The sequence below is a fragment of the Carlito syrichta genome, unplaced genomic scaffold, assembly GCF_000164805.1.
Source record: "Carlito syrichta isolate Samal-C Ts95f unplaced genomic scaffold, Tarsius_syrichta-2.0.1 Scaffold309200, whole genome shotgun sequence".
In the NCBI taxonomy this organism is placed as follows: domain Eukaryota; kingdom Metazoa; phylum Chordata; class Mammalia; order Primates; family Tarsiidae; genus Carlito; species Carlito syrichta.
The window spans coordinates 1,024,490-1,031,301 of NW_007253296.1; positions in this window are offsets into that span (position 1 = coordinate 1,024,490).

Here is a 6,812-nt window from a genome sequence, read left to right on the forward strand (position 1 = left end):
GTGGCCACTCCCGGCCACTGCAGCCTTGACCTGCTGGGCTCCGGTGATCCTTCCGCCTCAGCCTTCCAAATAGCTAGAACTACAGGCACACGCTACCATGCCCAGCTGATTTTTGATTTATTGTAGAGATGAGGCCTCGCCAAATTGCCCAGGTGGGTCTCGAACCCATGGACTCAGGCAATCCACTCACCTCAGCCTCCCAAGGCGCGGGATTATAGGCTGAGCCACCGAGCCCGGCTTCTTTTTTTTTTTTTTTGAGTTGGAGTCTCCCTCGTCACCCAGGCTAGAGTGCAGTGGCACACTCATGGCCACCCCAGTGTTGACCTGCTGGGCTCCAGAGATCCTTCCACCTCAGCCTTCCAAGTAGCCAGAACTACAGGCGCACGCTATCATGTCTGGCTAGTTTTTTTTATTTATTGTAGAGATGAGGTCTCGCCAAGTTGCCCAGGCTGGTCTCGAACCTGTGGGCTCAGGCAATCCTCTCATCTCGGCCTCCCAAAGTGCTGGGATTACAGGTTTGAGCCACCATGCCCAGCCTGGAATTATATTTCTAAAGCTCAAATGAGACCATGTTGCTCTTTACTTAAAAACCTCTCATAGAATTCTTGATAGTCTACTGAATGTAGTCTGAGCTCCTATTAAAATGTGTCTGCCAGTCCCTAAAGAGTGGTTCTCAACCCTTTTTTCCTGCTTCAGCACTCTCAAGAAATATGATACACTCCTATAAACAGCTTCAGCTTGGATTCAACTCTCAGCCTCATCACTTACCAGCTGTGTGACCTTGGGCAAGTTACATATCCTCTCTGTTGCCCAGGCTGGAGCACAGTGGTATGATGCTAGTTCACTGCAGTTTGAATTCCTGGGTTCAAACGACCCTTTCTCCTCAACCTCTCAAATAGCTGTGACTACAGGTGTGAGCTACCATGCCTGGCTATTTTTTAAATTGGTAAATACAGAGTCTTGCTATGTTGCACAGGCTGGTCTTGAACTCCTGGCCTCAAGCAATCTGACTCAGCCTTCTAAAGTGCTGGGATTACATGTGCGAGCCCTCATGCCCAGCACTTATCCTCTCAAAGCCTCAGTTTTCTCATCTCATTTCAGCTTGGCTTCTTCTAACGCTGAACCTTTGCACATATTTTTCCTTCTTCTTGGAATGTCCTTTCTTTCTTTCCTCCCTGGAAGACTCCTTATGACCTTCAAAACTCACTTTACTTGTCCTCTCCTTTGTGATGCTTACCCTGAATGTCCTCTCCTTGATATAGTCTGTCTTTCTTTGCATTCTCATACTATTGTGCAAACACCACTATTTTAGTTATTTTCCTGTTTAGTTATTTTAGTTATTTTCCTTGAAATGATATTTCCATGTTTATCCATAGACTTTAAGCTTTTTGAAGGCTGTGCCTGCATCTCATTTATCTTCATATTGAGTTTGCTTTGCCTGGAGCCTGTTTCATAGTAAGTCGTCAGTAATTAAAAGTGAATTAATGAAGTGAAATAAAATAGGCAGAGATCCCTGAACCTGTCAACCTTATGAATTTAGAAATGAACCTATGACTTTTGCTTGGTGCTTTGTAGTAAATTTTGGCTGAATGAATGAGGTCAAATGGAAACTGTCAGACTTACACCATTTTGTACCTTGACAATGTCCTGCTGACTCATTACGGGACCATTTCCTCCTAGGGGAAAAACAAAACAAAACTATTTAGAAGCATTGTCAATAAAAGTGGTGAGGAAATTGAATCATGGTTTTGTATAACTGGAATTTCTCTAAAAACCAGTATGGCCTGACTGGTAGACACACATGGCTTCTCAACTGTAGCAAGTAAGAACACAAAGTCTGTATAACGCTGCAGTAGGAGCTAGTTGGCTAACTTGTTGTTGTGAACAGAGTGATCACTCCATGCCATAAAAGTGTGTTTTTGAAAACCTTTCTCCTCTACTCTCCTGCTTATCATTCAACAAACTTTGTTGTTGTTTTTACAGTGTTTCTGGCATGAACTAGGGCCTAGGGATCCAAAAATGAGTTAGACACAGACTTTGCTCTCAAGGAGTTTAGAGTCTGCTAGGGAGAGAGCTCTTTTCAAACAGAGCAAGGAAATTTTCTAGGCACTGCCGTAAGTTATAGGAAGTGAGAGAACTGGGGTGTCAGGATGGGGTGGGCTTTGTGGAAAGTTAGGAAGGGCTTTGGAGAGAAAATAAAGCTTGCCTTGCCTTTCAAAAAGTAGGATGTTGACCAATTAGACGACACAGGTGAAGGTATTTAAGTAGAGAGAACAGCAACAAATGTTAGGAGCCATGAAAACCTGTTATATTTGGGGATCTACAAGTGAATGAACAAAGCTGGAGGTGGATGACACAGCAAGGAATGGAGCCAGCCAGGTGCATAGATACTAGCCTATGAAGGGCCTTTTGTGTACACTGAGAAGTTTGGACTTTATCTGGTAGGCACTGAGAGCCAGTAAAGGATGTTAAGCCAGTGATGGAAACAGTTTTTAATTTTAAAAGATCACTCTAGCAGCAACAGAGACAGAAGCAACTCTGGAGTCAGGGAGAACAAGAGAATATTGAATAGTCTAGTGAGGGAAGAAGGCAGTAGCAGTGGGAAGAGGAGGAAGGAGCAGATCTAAAGCACATTAAAGGGATAAAGTAATTGGATGTAGGAGAACAGAGGGAGAGGAGAAACCTAAAACAACTCTCAGGTTTCAACCTTAGGTGACTGCTGAATCTTTGTACATATTTTTCCTTCTTCTTGGAATGTCCTTTCTCTCTTTCCTCCCTGGAAGACTCCTTATGACCTTCAAAACTCACTTTGGGCGAAGGAGAGTCTGTTCATGGAGTTGGGGAATACTGGAGGGCTAGGTCTTGTGAGGACTGTAGAATAAGTTTAATTCTGAATAGGTTAAGTTTGAGATTTCTCTAGGACACTTGAGTGGAGTTTCTAATGGTTAGTTGGAAATATAAATGATTATTTCTTTACGAAGGAAGCTAGAAACTTCTGGACTATAGCTTCAGGGTTTTAGTCAAAAAGTTAAGTTGAGGAATGGGTGATTGGCTATAGATGACAAACTTAGAAGCCATTCACACTTAGAAGCCTCACTTTCCTTGGGGCTTAGGTTTCAATTTCAAATTCTCACCCTTACTCTAGTACTTTAGAAATCTAAATCAAATATTTAAGAAATCTAAATTCTTATACTTTTGTACTTTCTTTTTGCCATCAAGAATCAATATAGTATAATTTTCAGGCTTTAGTACAATGTAAATGTAATTACTCAGATATTCTTGTAATCAGGGTAGAATTCAAGTAAATATTGACAGACCAAAACTGACCTCATGGTGGCACTCCAGTCTTGCTGGAATAAAGGGCTCTCTGGAATCATCTTACTGACCTCTAAATGAACAGTCCACATTTTATGTAAAGAGTTGGTGTGAACTCTGGGTCCACAGACCCGACAGTTTAATTTCCTGGAGAGAACTTACAGGGGAATTTGCTTTTCTGTTTTTAAATCAGCTCTGACCTAAGGCTGGATCAAGAGTATAGATGTATAATATGGCAGAATGACTCCATCCATAAAATAAATTTCATCACGGTTCAAAACTAACCAAAATAATATCCCCATTATTATTTATTTATTTATTTATTTTATTTTTTTGAGTTGGAGTCTTACTCTGCCGCCCAGACTGGAGTGCAGTGGCCACTCCCGGCCACTGCAGCCTCAGCCTGCTGGGCTCCGGCGATCCTTCTGCCTCAGCCTTCCAAGTAGCCGGAATTACAAGCATGCGCTACCACACCCGGCTGATTTTTTTTTTTTTTTTTTAATTGTAGAGATGAGGTCTCGCTGCCCAGGCGGGTCTCAAACCCGCGGGCTCAGGCAATCCACTCACCTCAGCCTCCCAAAGGCACGAGATTACAGGCTGAGCCACCAAGCCCGGTTCTCCCATTATTATTTATTAATAGCTAGTATTTATTGAGTTTCTACTGTGTGGCACAGTAAGTTCTGGGTAATTTTCATATTATATGAGCTTCTTGAACTCACAACAGCTCTATGAGGTAGATATTAACAGTATTATTTTTCTTAGGAAGGAACTAAGGCTCAGAGACACTAAGTAGCTTGCCTCTCACATCATATAGGTAATAAGTGGCCATGATGAGTTCTGAACTCAATCTGCGTGATATCAAGGTTTATGCTCTTTAAAACAAGGCTGCATTGCCTCATATTACTGACACCAAGATTAAAGCGGCAAGCAATGAAACTTGGTTTTCTTTACATATAGACTATTTGGCATAAGGCAGTTTAAATAATACCATATTAAGGAGATCTAGTGAGGGCCCCTGTTTTGCATTTGTGGCCTCTTCATGAAACTCTCTATCACATATAAGAACTAGGATATTTACGTAGTCACAAAGTATGTCCATAAGGTATTTATTAATTGCAAAGAGAAAAATGGTAAATTTTCAATGGAACAGCCTGGCAGATGCCATGTGAACAAAATGACCAAAGTAAAAATGATAAAGCAAAAGTGGTAAAATATCAATATGTGCACCACAGAGATTCTTTTGCTTTTATAGTGGCAGAGACAGGCAAAAGGGAGGATTTGTTGACATGATTGGCCAGCAGTGAAGCAGAGGACGGATTCCTATCTTTGATCTCCATCTGTGAAAGCCCAAAATCCCACGAAGATCTTCAGATGAAACATTTACCTTTCTAAGGAGTAGAAAATTATTCACGAGTCCTAGATTCTATATAAAGAAAACCTCCAAAGAGAAAGACACAAATAATAAAACTCTAGAAACATGTTATTGTACTGATCATAGACAGTAGGGAGTAGGAGTTAGTTGTCCTTACTCCTAAAAGGTTTAATTACGAGTGTCAAATCACATTTTTTTGTCGAGTTGGGGTCTCGTTCTGTCAACCAGGCTGGAGTGCAATAGCACAATCACAGCTCACCATGGCCTCAAACTCCTGGGCTCGAGAGATCCTCCTGCCTCAGTCTCAAGAGTAACTGAGACTACAGGTATGTACCACCATCCCCGACTAATTTTTTAATTTTTTGTGGAGATGAGGTATCACATGTTGCCCAGGTTGGCCTTGAACTCATGAGCTTTAGTGATTCTCCTGCCTTGACCTCCCAAAGTGCTGGGATTACAGGCATAAGCCACTGTGCCCAGCCTTCAAATCAAATTTGTAAAGCATTTTTAAATGCCTTACAGACTTCAAGCCATAAAGCTTCTCAGCATCTCTAGGGGTTAATGTCAGCATTTTGTATATTCTCAGCTTGAGATAATTACCAATCTGCCTATTTTTTAAAGAACTGTTCTTTTAGTGAGAAGGAGAAGATGTCTGGAGAAGCTTTTTGTTCAACATGTCGATGTTTGCATGATTTACAGTATAATTAACCAGGTCCTGTAGCACCAGCAGACTGGCTTCCATCACTATTCATCATGTTTCCAGCAACTTCAGATCATCACCTCTGCTGGGAGGAAATACCTCCTCCTTAGAGATGTAAAAATATGTCCCCCATCTTTCCCACCGGCAGAATGTGATCCATTAGTACCTAATGTTTCTCAGATCTAAGGGTTCTTTCTTCTTCCATTATTTTGGTACAACATTACTCTCGGAGCGAAAAATCTAATTAAATAAATACAAAATCGAATGTTACTTAAGACAAATTATGTTATTCATTTGCTTCTAATCACCACATTTGTTAAGATATAATTTAAAGTCTGGTGACTCAAATTTGAAAACAAAAAGGACCCCACCTATCTGGACAAATAAGTAATGAATATTATCACAAAAACTACTTTAGATCTCTGTATTAAAGCCTTATAGGTATCAAAAGAACTTCAAATGTGTTTACTTTTGGCCCAGTAATCTCTTTGAGAATGGACCCTGAATACATACCCCCAGCAATACGAAAATACATATGCACACATTTATTTATTGCAGCATTATTTGTACTTGCAAAATAACTGAGATTACCTAAATTCCTATATGGAGGTCAGTGGTTGAATAAACTATGGTACAAGCATATAACAGAGTACTACACATCTGTAAAAAAGAATGAGAAAGATTTCTGTGAACCACTATGGAATGATTTCTAGGATACATTGCTTAATGAAAAAATCAAAGTACAAAAGAACATCTATGGTATGCTACATTTTGTGTAAGAAAAAAAGAGAAGTGAGAAAATACTCGTGTTTGCTTTTTTTGACAAAAAAAGAAAAACAGGAAGAACAAACCAGAAACTAATGAGATTGGTTACCTACAGGAAGTGGGTGAAAATGATATAGAAAGGGTGAGGAGGGTAGGGACTGAGTAGAAGGCATGGTAATGACATTTCTTCTTGAATATTCCTTTTTTATGGTTCTTTTTTTTGGAACCATGTTAATATTTGTATACTAAAACACATATACAACTAGGGAGAAAATATTAATATGGAATACAAACAAATCAACCTAAATTTCGAATGAATAATATGCTTAAACCAAAAAGCAGGAATGTATGGGGGGGATTAACCCAATCCAAGTAACTCTAGAATATAATTTTTTTACTGTATACTCTGACTAAAGAACAGTAAATAAGTATTAAACTTTTGTTCTTTAGTTTCTTCCCCTCTGCCCAGTGTTTTTTTCTGTTTGTTTGTTTTGAATTTTGGGGTTTTTTGGTAGCAATTCTAAAAATACTTCTGTATGTTCTGGAATTGGGCAAATAAGTAAATATATCATGGATAATGGTGTACAGTTCCTGCACTGAGAGAGAAGAGAGTTACAAATCTAGAAAGGTAGAGGAGTAACATGATCCTGTAGTGTTGGA